Raw genomic sequence first — 15660 nt, 5'->3', positions numbered from 1 at the left:
TTTAAAGAAATCTAGGCTGCAATCCTGTACTTAGTTTCCCATGCACACATTCCATTGGAATCAGCGGAGGGAATTTAACCAGGCAGAGTTTGGATTTGATATCCCGCTTTATCACTACCTGAAGGAGTCTCAAAGCGGCTAACATTCTCCTTTCCCTTCCTCCCCCACAACAAACATTCTGTGAGGTGAGTGGGGCTGAGAGACTTCAGAGAAGTGTGACTAGCCCAAGGTCACCCAGCAGCTGCATGTGGAGGAGCGGGGAAGCGACCCCGGTTCACCAGATTACGAGTCCACCGCTCTTAACTACTACACCACGCTGGCTCTCAGGATTGCAGAAACGAAATGTCCTCTATGATCTCAAAAACTCCCTAGTTATCCGAATGCTTCATATGGGTTTTCATAGCTCGTTTTTCATACAGTGACTGCTAGGATCCCCTGAGTCTTGGTAGTGGCACAACCACTGGCCACATCTCAACTTTGTGACTGTGTGTGTCTCACATTTGTGTGAAGGGCATATGCACCTAACACTCTTCCCTGGAGCTCTGGGTATAAGGGTTGGGCTAGCAGCATGACTGATCTCCCTCCTGTCTGTATGCATGGCAGAAAACATCAGAATGTACACATGGAACTGTTGGACTGAGCACTTAAAGCTTACATACCTGGATGTGCACCAAAACAAAGCAAAATAACAGAAAGCAGCTAGTTCTGTTGGCTAAACAGACCTTCTTTTGTCACACCTGATTTGTAGCTCTGGAAACATGATGGTCAACAAATCCTTAAGGACGTCAGGAGCTAGCTGGGTGGTGGGTTTGGTTTTTTTTTGAGGGGGATGTTGTTGCAAGATTTCAGGTAGGGCAGTTGTGAATGTCCACACAGGTGATTAGAGATTCCTGACTGCTGTAGGGTTGTGTATATACAGTGCTATTTTTCTGGATGGCGGCTAACAGATTGAGGTTGAATCCTGACAAGACAGAAGTACTGTTTTTGGGGGACAGGAGGCGGGCAGGTGTGGAGGACTCCCTGGTCCTGAATGGGGTAACTGTACTCCTGAAGGACCAGGAGCACAGCCTGGGAGTCATTTTGGACTCACAGCTGTCCATGGAGGCACAGGTCAAATCTGTGTCCAGGGCAGCTGTTTACCAGCTCCATCTGGTACGTAGGCTGAGACCCTATCTGTCTGTGGACTGTCTCGCCAGAGTGGTGCATGCTCTGGTTATCTCCCGCTTGGACTACTGCAATGTGCTCTACGTGGGGCTACTTTTGAAGGTGACCCAGAAACTACAACTAATCCAGAACGCGGCAGCTAGACTGGTGACTTTCAAGACCTACATTGGCTCCCAGTACGTTTCCGAGCACAATTCAAAGTATTTGTGCTGACCTTTAAAGCCCTAAATGGCCTTGGTCCATTATATCTGAAGGAGCGTCTCCACCCCCATTGTTCTACCCGGACACTGAGGTCCAGCACTGAGGGCCTTCTGGCGGTTTCCTCACTGCGAGAAGCCAAGTTACAGGGAACCAGGCAGAGGGCCTTCTCGGTAGTGGTGCCCTCCCTGTGGAACACTCTCCCACCAGATGTCAAAGAGAACAACAACTACCAGACTTTTAGAAGACATCTGAAGGCAGCCCTGTTTCGGGAAGCTTTTAATGTTTCATGTATTATGGTATTTTAATATTTTTTTGGAAGCCGCCCAGGGTGGCTGGGGAAGCCCAGCCAGATGGGTGGGGTATAAATAATAAATTATTATTATTATTATTATTATTATTATTATTATTATTATTGAAAAAGAGGTACCAGAACTCACCACGAACACCTCCCTTGTTCTCTTATAATGGCAATAGCACCTATCTGATAGGAGCTGGAACTGAGTTCTGGTGAGTTCTGGCTGAAAAAAGCCCTGTGTGTGTATACCTGTAAGCTTTAATTCAGGTAGTCCTCCAAATCTCTTATATATTTGGACTGTCAAAATTGTTCCCTCCTGGGCATTCAGGACATAGCACCACCACTGCCAAGGTTGGAGAGGAGGATGAGCTGGCACTTGTCCTGAGCGGCAGTGGCAGTGGCGGCTGTGAAGGAGCATCCTGTTGCTTCACCGTGGCCTCTCCATGGGTAGCTGATAGCAGCGGCTGGAGAATGGGTGAGGAGAAGGAGAGGCCACCACCACCGAGGCCCAGCTCCATGGGATGCGCCAGCTCGGAGGGGCAGGCAGAGGACTGCGCCATCCTTGGCGAAAAGAAAGGGGGAGCAGAGCGGAGCACAAGGAAGACAGACAGATGATAGATAGATAGATAGATAGATAGATAGATAGATAGATGATAAATACAGTAGATGATAGAGATAGAGATAGAGATAGAGATGGAGATAGATAGAGATAGAGATAGAGATAGAGATAGAGATAGAGATAGAGATAGAGATAGAGATAGAGATAGAGATAGAGATAGAGATAGAGATAGAGATAGAGATAGAGATAGAGATAGAGATAGAGATAGAGGTAGAGATAGAGATAGAGATAGAGATAGAGATAGAGATAGAGAGAAAGAGAAAGAGAAAGAGAAAGAGATAGAGATAGAGATAGAGATAGAGATAGAGATAGAGATAGAGATAGAGATAGAGATAGAGATAGAGATAGAGATAGAGATATATATGTAGTGTGTCTACGTCTAATCTTGCCTCTTTCTAAAAATTTTTTATTGGTGCGTGTTTTTCTTTTTGCAAATCTAGCAAAGAATAAAATAAAATTGGGGATTAATGGGTTTTCTCAGGATGGTGGAGGGTGTGTGTGCTGTGTCCTATTGGTGTTGTGGTGGTCACACTCGCCCTTCTTCTCTCAGGAAATGCCCTGCCAGGGGGTGGGAATGGCAGGGTGTGTGTGTCAAGGAACATCAGAATGATGTACTGTTGTTGGCAAGTGTATTCAGAAAAGTTACAGTATTTGAGCGTACACTGGTACCTTGGTACTCAAACGGCTTGGCTCCCGAACAAATCAGGTCCCAAATGCTGCAAACCTGAAAGTAACTGTTCTGGTTTGCGAATGTTTTTTGGAAGCCGAACATCCAACGCAGCTTCCAATTGAGTGCAGGAAGCTCCTGCAGCCAATCAGAAGCTGCGCCTTGGTTTTTGAACCGTTTCGGGAGTCAAATGAACTCCCGGAACGGATTAAGTTCAAGAACCAAGGTACCACTGTACTTCTGAGGAGATTTATACAGTGGTACCTCGGGTTACATACGCTTCAGGTTACAGACTCCGCTAATCCAGAAATAGTGCTTCAGGTTAAGAACTTTGCTTCAGGATGAGAACAGAAATTGTGCTCCGGAGGCGCGGCAGCAGCAGGAGGCCCCATTAGCTAAAGTGGTCTTCAGGTTAAGAACAGTTTCAGGTTAAGAACGGACCTCTGGAACGAATTAAATACTTAACCCGAGGTACCACTGTATGTAGGATAGCATTGTCAGAGGTAGAACTTAAGAGACATGTAAGGTAGAGATAACCAGAAAACGCATATTTCAAAAGCGTAAGAAATGTCATCACCTCTCCTGCAGTTGGAATTGCAGTCTTATTTCTATATGTTGCAATGAAGAAAAATGGTGGGGGGGAAATGTGGAACTTATAGACTATGCATTTAGATTAACACATAACTCCCTCGCCACATCTGTTGTTTCAAACATGTCCAGAAAAAATCTATTTCTGCCAGTGCATTCTTGTAGAGCTTAATCTGTAGTCCTATACAGTTCCCTATTTAACTCAATGAGACTTTAATTCAGACTCCCAGGCATGGAAGAGGTGCCTACTGTGCAATCCTATACATGCCAGCTCAAAAGGAAATCTCACTGATTTTGGTGAAGCTTAGTTCTGGGTATCTGAGCTTTGCTTGAAATTGAGAGATATTTTGGTATAGGAAGATGTTGGAAGGCTAGGCAACTCTTAATGGTGGTCGACACCTTTGCTCTTTCACACTCCTCTGGAGTTGGTAGTTTGAGGGAGTGCATAGTACAGTAAAAGAAAGTACAGTGTCTGTAAACCTCGGGTCAAAGGCCTCCTAGCTGCTGACTCCTATGCTAGGTAAATATTCTGCGACAACAGAACTGACACAAGGATGTATCTGAGACACTGGTCAGTTATGGCAGCGGCGACTACTGATGATGGATACTTCAAACACCCATCTGGATTCAGAATTACAGCTTTGTCATCTTTAGACTTGTAGCCCCCATAGGCCCTCATTACACTAATGTAATACATTTGGCTCCAAATTTGGCAGGTTTATGCATGCCTCAGTTGACCATTAATGTAATTAAAGGCTTCAAAGGACAGAAGTCCTTCAATAAATTAGGAGTGCAACACAAATCAAACAGTAATATTTTGGCTAAAAATGTTAATTGCTCTTGAAGAGATTAAAGAACTTACTACACTTGTTTTTTTACTTTCTCATTGGCTAACATCTACTCACCACTTTTTAAACTAAAAATTTAGATAGGGCTTCAACTGAAAGAAAATAATGGGTTACTGCACAGCAGGTTCCTAGTAGTGAAATATATTGTATCCCCACATCCAACAGTTATAGTCAAAATGCAAGACATGAGCAAACTACATGTTATAAAATGGCTTTTAAGAAAATCTTTGGTCAGAAGCTGTGAGGAAATAGCGATCAGCAGGTACACCAACTCTAGGGGGCACCTCAGCCCTCTCAATATTAGATTTAAGGGGTATGTGCCCCCTCAGTTTTGAGGCCCTGCATGGATCACACGGGTGTGACATCATGTAGAGGGACTCACGCAGAATGTAGAAGGGCTTACACTGTAAGCTTGCAATCCTGTGCATGCCTACTCAGGGAGAAAGCCTACTGAGCTCATAGAATCATAGAATCATAGAGTTGGAAGAGACCACAAGGGCCATCGAGTCCAACCCCCTGCCAAGCAGGAAACACCATCAGAGCACTCCTGACATATGGTTGTCAAGCCTCTGCTTAAAGACCTCCAAAGAAGGAGACTCCACCACACTCCTTGGCAGCAAATTCCACTGTCGAACAGCTCTTACTGTCAGGAAGTTCTTCCTAATGTTCAGGTGGAATCTTCTTTCTTGTAGTTTGGATCCATTGCTCCGTGTCCGCTTCTCTGGAGCAGCAGAAAACAACCTTTCTCCCTCCTCTATGTGACATCCTTTTATATATTTGAACATGGCTATCATATCACCCCTCAACCTCCTCTTCTCCAGGCTAAACATGCCCAGCTCCCTTAGCCGTTCCTCATAAGGCATCGTTTCCAGGCCTTTGACCATTTTGGTTGCCCTCCTCTGGACACGTTCTAGTTTGTCAGTGTCCTTCTTGAATTGTGGTGCCCAGAACTGGACACAATGGGACTCCTTTTGATTCAACATATATCGAATTTCAATCTTTAATGATTTATTGTAGCATATGTTTCTGTGTACTTGAGCACACTTCTTCAAACAACTCATGAAGTGGGCTCAGCTTCATGAAAGCTTCAGCCACAACAAATCAATTAGTTTTTAAGGCGCAACAAGACTCTTTGTCATTCTCCTTTCTCGTGTTTTCAATGGTTTAAGGAAACCAAATACAGTATTTGGAGACCTTTGTGTGATCTGCCATAGAAAAATAATTACAGGCAAGAAGAGCTTCTTGCTTATCAGAAGGCATTTGGTCAGCATAGTTACTCCCTCTGTCTAGAGGACAACCGAAGAACACCTCCTGGGAACTAAACTCACTAGCTTTTATTTTCTAAAGATTTGTATGTATAGCTTGGGTTCTTTTACTGCAGCCTGTACTTTTCTGCTTGTAGATGGCTCGTTATATATGCATTTGAATAAAAACTTTATGCATGCTATGTGCTGAGTGTATTATGATTAGATCCCTGCTTACTGGAAGTGACTGCAAATCTAAGTGATAGTATATACAGACAATTGCCTAATCTTGCTTCCCATTTTGTTGTATGAAGGATACCATGTAATCTGAAAGTTTGCATGCTCTGTACATGCTGCATTGTATTGGTCTCAAAAGACTGAGCTCCGTGCTGTCTTAAAGCCATACTCCAATATTTGCTTCAAAGTGTTCCATCTTGTTTTACTGCTACACCATTATTCCTCTGGTATCTACTCTTGTCATTGCCACCTGCTGCTGCCACCACTCCCCACTGTTATAGTCAGAGTTTTCATGCAGACCAGCATCTGCATAACAAAGCCTTCCACCGCCAAAATCATGGTGGTGCAAAATATGCACACATGGCGTTAATTGCCTATTTTTCTTACTGTGAAGGCAGTAATGGCAGATCAGATAGAAGGCAGCAAAAACTAAGAGCCAGTGGTGAAGATAGGATAAAGTGAATTCGTGTTTGGGGTTCTGTTGTAAACAAAATATTCCCTTATCCCCTTATGGGGCACACAAGAGCCCTTATAGAGTCCTTTGTAGGTTCTCCATTGGTAGGAGAAAAATAACAGAGGCCAACCAGAGAATATTGAGAAGCCAAGCAGCTAGTAAGCCTGATCTTTATTAAACTGTTGCAACAGGGTGCTCCCCCCATATGCAGGAGAGAGGAGGAGGACCACAAACCATGGGTGCTTGCCCTTATATAGCCATTTTGAAATTCCCTGCCCTGGAGCTCAAGACCACCCCTCCATACATCATACATACATCACATAAGGGGTGTAGCCCAAAACTACCCCCCACAAACATCATACCTACATCACAGAAAAGGCGGTCTACAACAGACATTTGAATGTTGTTGTTTTTTTCTGTCTGCCAGGTTATCTGATAATGCCTTATCTGATTGCCTTTTCTGGTAGTCTGACCATTCCTTTGAGATAAAGGTAAAGTTACCCCTGCCCGTACAGGCCAGTCGTGACCGATTCTGGGGTCGTGTGCTCATTTCGCTTAAGAGGCCGGGAGCCAGCACTGTCCGAAGACACTTCCAGGTCACGTGGCCAGCGTGATGAAGCTGCTCTGGCGAGCCAGCACCAGCGCAGTGCACAGAAACGCTGTTACCTTCCCGCTATAAAGCGGTACCTATTTATCTACTTGCACTTAGGGGTGCTTTCGAACTGCTAGGTGGGCAGGAGCTGGGACCGAACGACGGGAGCTCACACCGCCACGGGAATTCGAACCGCCGACCATACGATTGGCAAGTCCTAGGCACTGAGGTTTTACCCACAGCGCCACCCGCGTCCCCTCCTTTGAGATGGTAATTATTTAATTCCTGAGACAATGGGAAGGTTTCCTCTCTCCTTGCAGAGAAACATTTAGTCAGTTTGGGAGTTAAAATGGTTTCAGGACTGTCTTTTTGTGCTGCTTCAGACATGTGGTTTATATATGTACATGTTTGCTTTGTACATTTATGAACTTTTTTATATGTATAAGACCTTAAAATTCTTATTACAGCATCCACAATACTTAGGGCAAGATTCTTCACCTAATGCGTTCTGTACACGCAAGACCTGCATGAGGGCTTCAATTTGTGCAACAGGGCTTTCTCCCCTTCCCTCCCACTGTGCCCCCATCGCATCTCCTGAAATTGACTTGCAGGGGTTGGGGTTGGAAGGACCCCCCCAGAATAGTGTGGGGAGGAGAAGAGGGTGAATCATTCCATCTGGCAAGCTGCAATTCTTGCACTGACAGGATGCTCAGCATGGCACAACACTGAATTCCACCCGCTCTATGGATCTTTCCATGTCAGGTTCCATAGTGCTCAATCTTATTCCCCATCATGCTTAACATCAACCTAAAACCACTGAGTGTGGTTATCTGGAGTTTTGGAGCATGCTGCCATCAGTATGCTAATGATGCATAGCTCTATTTCTCCTCTTAATCTCAAGGAGACGAAACAGTGGCTGTGCTGAACTGGCAACTATGGTAATGGACTGGAAAATGGACCAACAAACTGAAACTCAATCCGGATTAAGCAGAGACAGGTGGTTCCCCTTTCTCTCAATAAGTGGTGTCCAACCAATTCTGAATGGGATCACAGTCTTCCTGAAGAAACAGGTTCATAAATTTGGGTTCTCCTGAATCCATAGCTGTCACTTGAGGCACACTGTAGAGTGTTTTTTAGCAGATTCAGCTGGCGGCCTCATTGCACCCCTATCTGAACAGAGATAAACTGGCTTCAGTAATCTGTGCTCTGGAAACCTATAGGGTAGATTGCTTCAATATGTTATAAATGGGGCTTTCATTATGTCCTGGCTGCGCTGACCACCAATGTGTTTCAGAGCACATTTCAAAGTTCTGGTTTTGATCCAGATGGATGGAGGACAATCTACCTATGAAAGAAGAATGGCAGATAAAGATGATGGGCTATTCTGAATTGGCGAAAAAGACCCGGAAAATCAGAGATCAAGAAGACAATAAATTTAATAAAGAATGGGAAAATTTTCTAAGTTACTTGAAAGAAAACTGTAAACAATTGAAAACTTTGGCAGGATTTTGAAAACACTTGCAATGAAGCGAGAATCTGGGGAAACCATGGAGGGGAGGAGGGAAGTTCTGGGATTCTGAGAATCCTATTTGTAAAATGATTCTGATTTACATATGATGATAAATGTTAAAAGTGAAAATGAATTTAAAAATGTTAAAAACAAAAGAAAAAACAGAATAGCCTGGATCCCAAGGCTGTCATCAGAGTTTGTCCTCCAAGTGAGGTCTGCCTGGTCCTGATCTTAACATCTTTTTGGAACCTGGTAAAGACCATTCTCCTCTCCCAAGAATTTGATTATTAACATTTTACTTTGCTGTGAACTCTGCTGGTTTGCTTCTGTATTGGTAGTGATACTTCTATATATTAATGTTTTAGAAGGAGGTGGGATGGCTTTGCTTAGATAATTTATTGTTGTTGGTTTCAGTCTTTGCATATCCTATTATATTTGATGTAACTTTTCTTGAGAGTATTCTTAGCTGTAGGTGTCTAATCAGTTAAAATAATAATAATAGTATAGTAACAAAGACATGACTTGAAGTGATGCATTTAGTATAAATTGCCTTTAATTCTTACGACCTCAATTGTTTCAATCCTCCCGCACAGCCAGACTCCTAACTATTTTATAACCTGTTAGAAATGCAAATTGTTGCCTACATTTGGAAACAATGACTTGCCACACAAAAGAAAATATAACTTGCCAAGATCTGTTCAAAGATCTGTTTCAAAGACTAGTGGACATGCTGATCTGTGGCATCTTTCACTCAAAAAACCTTCCCCCCTCCAGAACTTCCTTTCTTTCTTTCTTTCTCTCTCTCTCTGATTAAAGGAAAGGTTTTAAGTTGCTAAGGTAAAAAGAACTATGGCGATGCCACCCTAATCATAGATAAGCATCAGCTACGTCGGATGCGCTACATTGTCTGCTAAGTAATGACTCATTTTGTGCATTGTTCTCAGCACACTAAAGACAAGGGGGAGTAAACCTTATCCACAGGCTCCGGTTGCATTTAGACATTCCCCTCAATCTGAGAGAGGCATTGTGGAATAGTTAGTGCATCCATAAATTAAGAGGGGAAAGCCCACAGTCGTGCAGGATATAATACACAACTATTTAGGGCTCAATGGGATTTCACAGTTTTTATTTGAACATTCAGCTAATTCACAAAATATGGGTCTGCTGCTGAAGTTCTTGTAGTTGCTGCTAAAACATGAACAATCAGACAAAGCTGGAAATAATTCCCATAATGTAAAGCAGGAAGCCTTATCGCTCTGGAGGTGAACAACTTCGGGGAGAAGTGGCCAGGGAACCATTTAGAAGATCTGGGCAAAGGTGGAAACAATGAAGTAACTAGCCAGATCAGCAATGATTCCTCTTGAACAGCAATATGCCAGAGCAGATCATATGGCCCAATAAAACTTCCACATCTGGCTTCATAATTTCCAGTAGACATTAGGCCACACGACTGACCACTTGGTAAAACCCCTAAGTATTCTTTGACCACCGATGCTACCAGAACACAGAATTTTCCTGGCCAATTCCATCCATACTTGTGTTGGCAGCAAGAAATAAATTTAAGCATCTTTCTAAAGCACCAACCAGTTGTGCACAATTGTTCCAGAATGGTCCCCCTTGGATACCCTTTGGGTGACAAGCAAGCAATGCATTTAATAAATAAATACTTTATTTTACCCCATCTCTTAAGAAAGCCAGCACCCTAAAAGGCAGGATATGCCACTCTTTTGATTGTTCAACCAAAATATTTTTTGATTACATCTTTTAAAAAAAGGAGTTGTAAAGATTTTTTTAAAACCATTTTAAAACACCTCCTTCCACCCCATTTTCTTTTATCAACAAACAAACAAACAAACAAACAAACAAACAAACAAACAAACAAACAAAACATGGCATAAATAGGGACACTTAAAAGTTTTCTGATTGCTTTTAATACCGTAATAAGAGTAAACTTGTCATCAATACTAAAGGGAGGAAATTTCTCTTCATTTACTTCCCTCACGGGTTTTTCTCTAATATCTGTAACGACAATTGATGTTACTTTACCTGCTACATTAAAGGATTAAATGCCAATTTGGACCACTGCTCTGTGTGCTGGGATAATAAAGCAAATATCATAGAATTTTTAGAATTCCAGAAGGTGTCAACATCAATTTGCTGACATATTGAATCTTACCTTAGGTTAAATGAATTGCTTAAGATAAACTTATTCCTTACTGTGCTCTTTTTTAAAGATTTGCAGCAAAGTGTCTTTCCTGCTGCTTCGTTTCTCTGGCAAAAAAAAAGTAAAAAAAAGTTGCAAGGCTAAAATGGCTGCTGCTTTCTCTTTTGTGCTGTGTAAAGTGTATTATATTATGCAGAATAAGCCATTTAAGAGCTCTTGTGCTCTTTTTAGTCCAATGTTTTCTGAAATATGCTCTGCTGGCAAGAAACCAGATTATTATCGTTTGTATGCAAACAATTATTTATTTTCATTTTGAATGGCAAACAATTATTTAGATAACTAGTGGTGAAAGTAAGTAAATTTCCAGCCCAACAGTTTATGCTTCTACCTGAGGAGGAAAAAAACCAAAACAAAACCAAGCAATTTGGATAATGTGGTATGCGCCTACCAAAGTAATCTCCCTGTTACTGGCTTTCACTGAGGATTTGGAATTAAATCACTTTGAAGGAAAGTATTAGGGTGGAGAAAAGAGAAACACATTTGTATAGGACCAGCATGAATGCAACTCTGCATGTCCCCTTCAGCAATAATAGTGAGAGCTGAAAAGCACATTGGGATGATAGGGAATAAGCTTCTGTGAATATCTCTCCATATGCATCATAGCAAACGACATAGAATATCCCCTGGAAACCTGCCAGTGGAATTCTGGATTACTTAAGCACAAAATTCAAGAGGAACAACTGAGGAGACCTGGGGATCATGGGAATTGCAGCTCCCATGATACCCAACTACCTTGCAAGCACATGCATAGCATTAAAGACCTTTGTGAACCTAGGACTGTATATGGAGTTCTCCCTTCATTTACAGCAAGTGCCTTGCATGGGGAAGGGAGTGAGGCAGGCCCAGTTCATGGTGAGACTATAGTAGAATCTAAGCTGATGATGATGGTGATGATATTATTTATACTCCGCTTATCTGGCTGGGGAGACTCTGGGCGGCTCCCAACAGCATATTAAAACATGGTAAAACATTGAACATTAAAAACTTCCCTAAACAGGGCTGCCTTCAGATGTCTTCTAAAAGTCAGATAAATTTTTTTATTTTGACTATGGCAGACCAACACGGCTACCTATCTCTATCTGTAAAAGTAAGACAGTTGTTTATGTCCTTGACATCTGGTGGGAGGGCATTCCACAGGGCGGGTGCCACTACCGAGAAGGCCCTCTGCCTGTAACTTCATTTCTCGCAGTGAGGGAACCGCCAGAAGTCCCTCGGTGCTGAACGATGGGGGTGGAGACAGGTATACAGTGGTACCTCGGGTTAAGAATTTAATTCGTACTGGAGGTCCGTTCTTAACCTGAAACTGTTCTTAACCTGAAGCACCACTTTAGCTAATGGGGCCTCCCGCTGCCGCCGCACGATTTCTGTTCTCATCTTGAAGCAAAGTTCTTAACCCGAGGTACTATTTCTGGGTTAGCGGAGCTTGTAACCTGAAGCATCTGTAACTTGAAGCGTCTGTAACCCGAGGTACCACTGTACTGGGCCGAGGCCATTTTGGGCTTTAAAGGCCAGCACCAACACTTTGAATCGTGCCCGGAAACGTACTGGGAGCCAATGTAGGTCTTTCAAGACCAGTGTTATATTCCCAGTCACCAGTCTGATAACTAAACCCTGGCATTTAAGACTGATGTAACCACTAATATCAATATAAATAAATCCAGAGAGAATTAATAAGGCAGCATAATGTAGAATTCAAACAATGTAACACACATTATTCATATACCGACTCATCCAGTTTCACTGTTCCACCTAACCACTACAGTTATTCACAACCTCAAGCATTCTGTTAACCAACCACCCAAACATAAATCACTCACAGTCAACAATATTACAATCTGCATACGAAGGATCACTGCCAAGCCTACTACACGACACCACCCACTGAACTATCTAATACTCCTCTCCCATCTCAATTGCATTTCTGATCCTATTTCACAGAACTGAAACTTTGGGAAAGGTGCTTCCTTTCCTACTGGTAAAATGATAAATTCTGTACCAACTGTACAGGGGAAGTTATGGAAGAAGGCAAAAACATTACTTTGGTGTAAATTTGACAAAGGGGCTGCACACAAAGTCTTTAAATGGGCACCACTCAAAACTAAGGCTGTCCTATTAAAATGTGTGAACGTATCAGAATAAAGGGCTTTCCTTACGGTGCAAGATATCTGGCAATCAAACTTCAAACACTACTTTGTCTGTGTGTGGAAGGCTGAAGTGTAAGCTAATCATTTAGAAAAACCCAAATCTGAAAGATCAATGGGAAATTGTGCTCATTAAGTGTAACCCAACCATTTAGAAAATGGTTTTGGAAACAATATTGAATTTTTCTCCTCCGCTTGATCAATAAAAACCACGAAGAAAGGTTCTATTTGAGATTTTATTGAAAAGAATTAGTTTGTGGCAGTAGTATTTTTAGATGACACATTTTTATGGAATCGAATGTTCATTAAGGTCCCAGTTGGAAAATCCAGCAGGAGAAGTGGGTTGGTGCTCTTGCCCTGACTGTGCTTGCTCACCTCTTGGTATGAAGATGAAGAGATCTATGTGTAGACTTTCCTTCAACAAGTGTTCTGCGTTATTGGAGCGCCACATCTTCCTTTCCAATTTCACCTCCAGTGTTGGATGTGAAAGTCCCCACAAATCCACATGACTGGGTGCAGAGGACAACAAGGGTCCAGAAACCTGTTTGTGAATGATCACCAGTGCTATTTTTCTAGAAAAAGAGGTGCCAGAACTCACTGTGAACACCTCCCTTGTTCTCTAAGAATGGCAATGGTGCCCATCTAAAAGGTGCCGGAACTGAGTTCTGGTGAGTTCCAGATGAGAGGGGGGAAAACAACCCCTGGTGCCAGTTACAGATAGGTAGCCGTGTTGGTCTGCCATAGTCAAAATAAAAAAATTCCTTCCAGTAGCACCTTAAAGACCAACTAAGTTAGTTCTTGGTATGAGCTTTCGTGTGCATGCACACTTCTTCAGATACCTGAAGAAGTGTGCATGCACACGAAAGCTCAAACCAAGAACTAACTTAGTTGGTCTTTAAGGTGCTACTGGAAGGAATTTTTTTATTTTAACCCCTGGTGATTACTCTTGCTGGACCAGGGGTTACAAACTTGAAACACAAATTCCTCTTCTTTCTTATTTCTGTTTTGCACATATAATTAAGTGAAAAGTTAAGAAGAAAAATACTCCAGAGGCAATTAGTAATGAAATATTTTGAAAAATGAAACACTAAGCTTCAAGAGACCCTGTTTGATGTTCTTATTGAGACCTGCCATTTATTGAGGAGGTGGGCTGGTGTTGGTGGGGAGAACGAAGGAAAAGCTGAAAAAAACACAAAGGCGAAACCAAAAGCTCATAACTTTTTCTTACTGCTAAGCTGACTCATTATAACATGGCCTGAGGCTTGGGGTTAAACTAGATTTCCCTTCCCAAACGGAATAATGAACTTTGAAGTGGTACCATAATGAATGTTATTAAAATGGATTTAACGGCTAGCTATAAGAGGTCTGTATCAAAGAATGCAGTGTGTGTATATATGCATGCATGAAAAAGTTAAGTATGTTTTGTTAAGTGGGAAGGTGTGGTGTTCGTCGAACATATGGGCAAAAGGGCGGTTCTCTCAATCACATTGCCCCAACCTGTTCATTGTGACTAGCGGTAAATCACTCGCAAACAAACAGATGGCGCTGGATGGGTTGAGCATCATTATTTTGAGAAATGCTCCAGGCCCTGGTGAAATTCTCTTTATGCAATTTTAGCGCATTGTCCTACCAGCACAATCTTCTGCACTCTCCTTTGCCGATTTGTTAAAAGGAATTTTTCGGAATGCCATCTAATCCTATTTCCATAGCTACAGATAAGAAATCGAAGACTGGGGCCTTGAGCTGAAAATAGCTGACTTGCTTCATGGAAAAGGACTCATTCGTATGCAAAGCTCTGTGCTCTTATTCAAAGGACAATTAGAAGTTTGATCTTTGGAAGCATGACCTTCTAATGCCTTTCTATTTGCAGCTAGTCTGAGGCTGTAAAAAGGGAATTGAATGAAATCAGTAAACTTGGGAGAAGAGGTGAACTTCTGCTTTAGTTTACATAGCTTTTGCTGGATGGTACTAGGCAGAATAGGGACCATTCATAGAATACAGCCTTGCCATTCATCGTCACACAGATTCCTGCTACAAATACCATGCAGAAATGATTCTGATAAGAAAATACTTAGATTCCTGGGAACACATTTTCTGAAAGCAGGAAGTAAAGGACAAGACTGAGAATGAAAGCCGTGCACTTGTTTCTTCTGTAGCAGGGATAGAGAATCTGCCAACAGCCGACAGGGCCAAAGGCACAAGGGCTGTGGAGCAGAAGCAAAAGTAGGAGGAGCAACAGATGTCTCTGTTGCCATAACACAAATAAGTAGCCTTCTAGATATGCAAAATCACACTCATGTACATGTCTCCATTCTGAACACCAGAAAGCTTGATCAAGTAGGATTGTAACCAAGACCACACTTTCATTCACCTCTCTGTGCCTTTGCCCTCTCCCAATGTCAACTTGCCTGAAATCAAAATGAACAGGATTTCTGTGAAAAGTTAATCACCCTCAGAATCTAATATAGGTGGCAGCTGTTCATTGTTACCCCTTAGTTCATGGGTAGGCAAACTAAGACCCGGGGCCGGATCTGGCCCAATTGCCTTCTAAATCTGGCCCGCGGACGGTCCGGGAATCAGCATGTTTTTAAAGGAGTAGAATGTGTGCTTTTATTTAAAATGCATCTCTGGGTTATTTGTGAGGCATAGGAATTCTTTCATTATTATTTTTTTTCAAATATAGTCCAGCCCTCCACAAGGTCTGAGGGACAGTGGACCAGCCCCCTGCTGAAAAAGTTTGCTGACCCCTGCCTTAGTTGGATGATGATGTTTGAAGAGACTCCTTAGATTATCCTACACTGAAGTATGTACAGTAGTTTTGTGTGTCCGCATCTAATCTTGCCTCATGTCTGCATCTAATCTTGCATCAAGGAACT

The sequence above is a fragment of the Podarcis liolepis genome (genome assembly GCF_965112155.1).
Source record: "Podarcis liolepis genome assembly, chromosome: 11".
Classification (NCBI taxonomy): domain Eukaryota; kingdom Metazoa; phylum Chordata; class Lepidosauria; order Squamata; family Lacertidae; genus Podarcis; species Podarcis liolepis.
The sequence above is the reverse complement of the archived record's forward strand: the minus strand, read 5'-3'. Positions refer to the sequence as shown.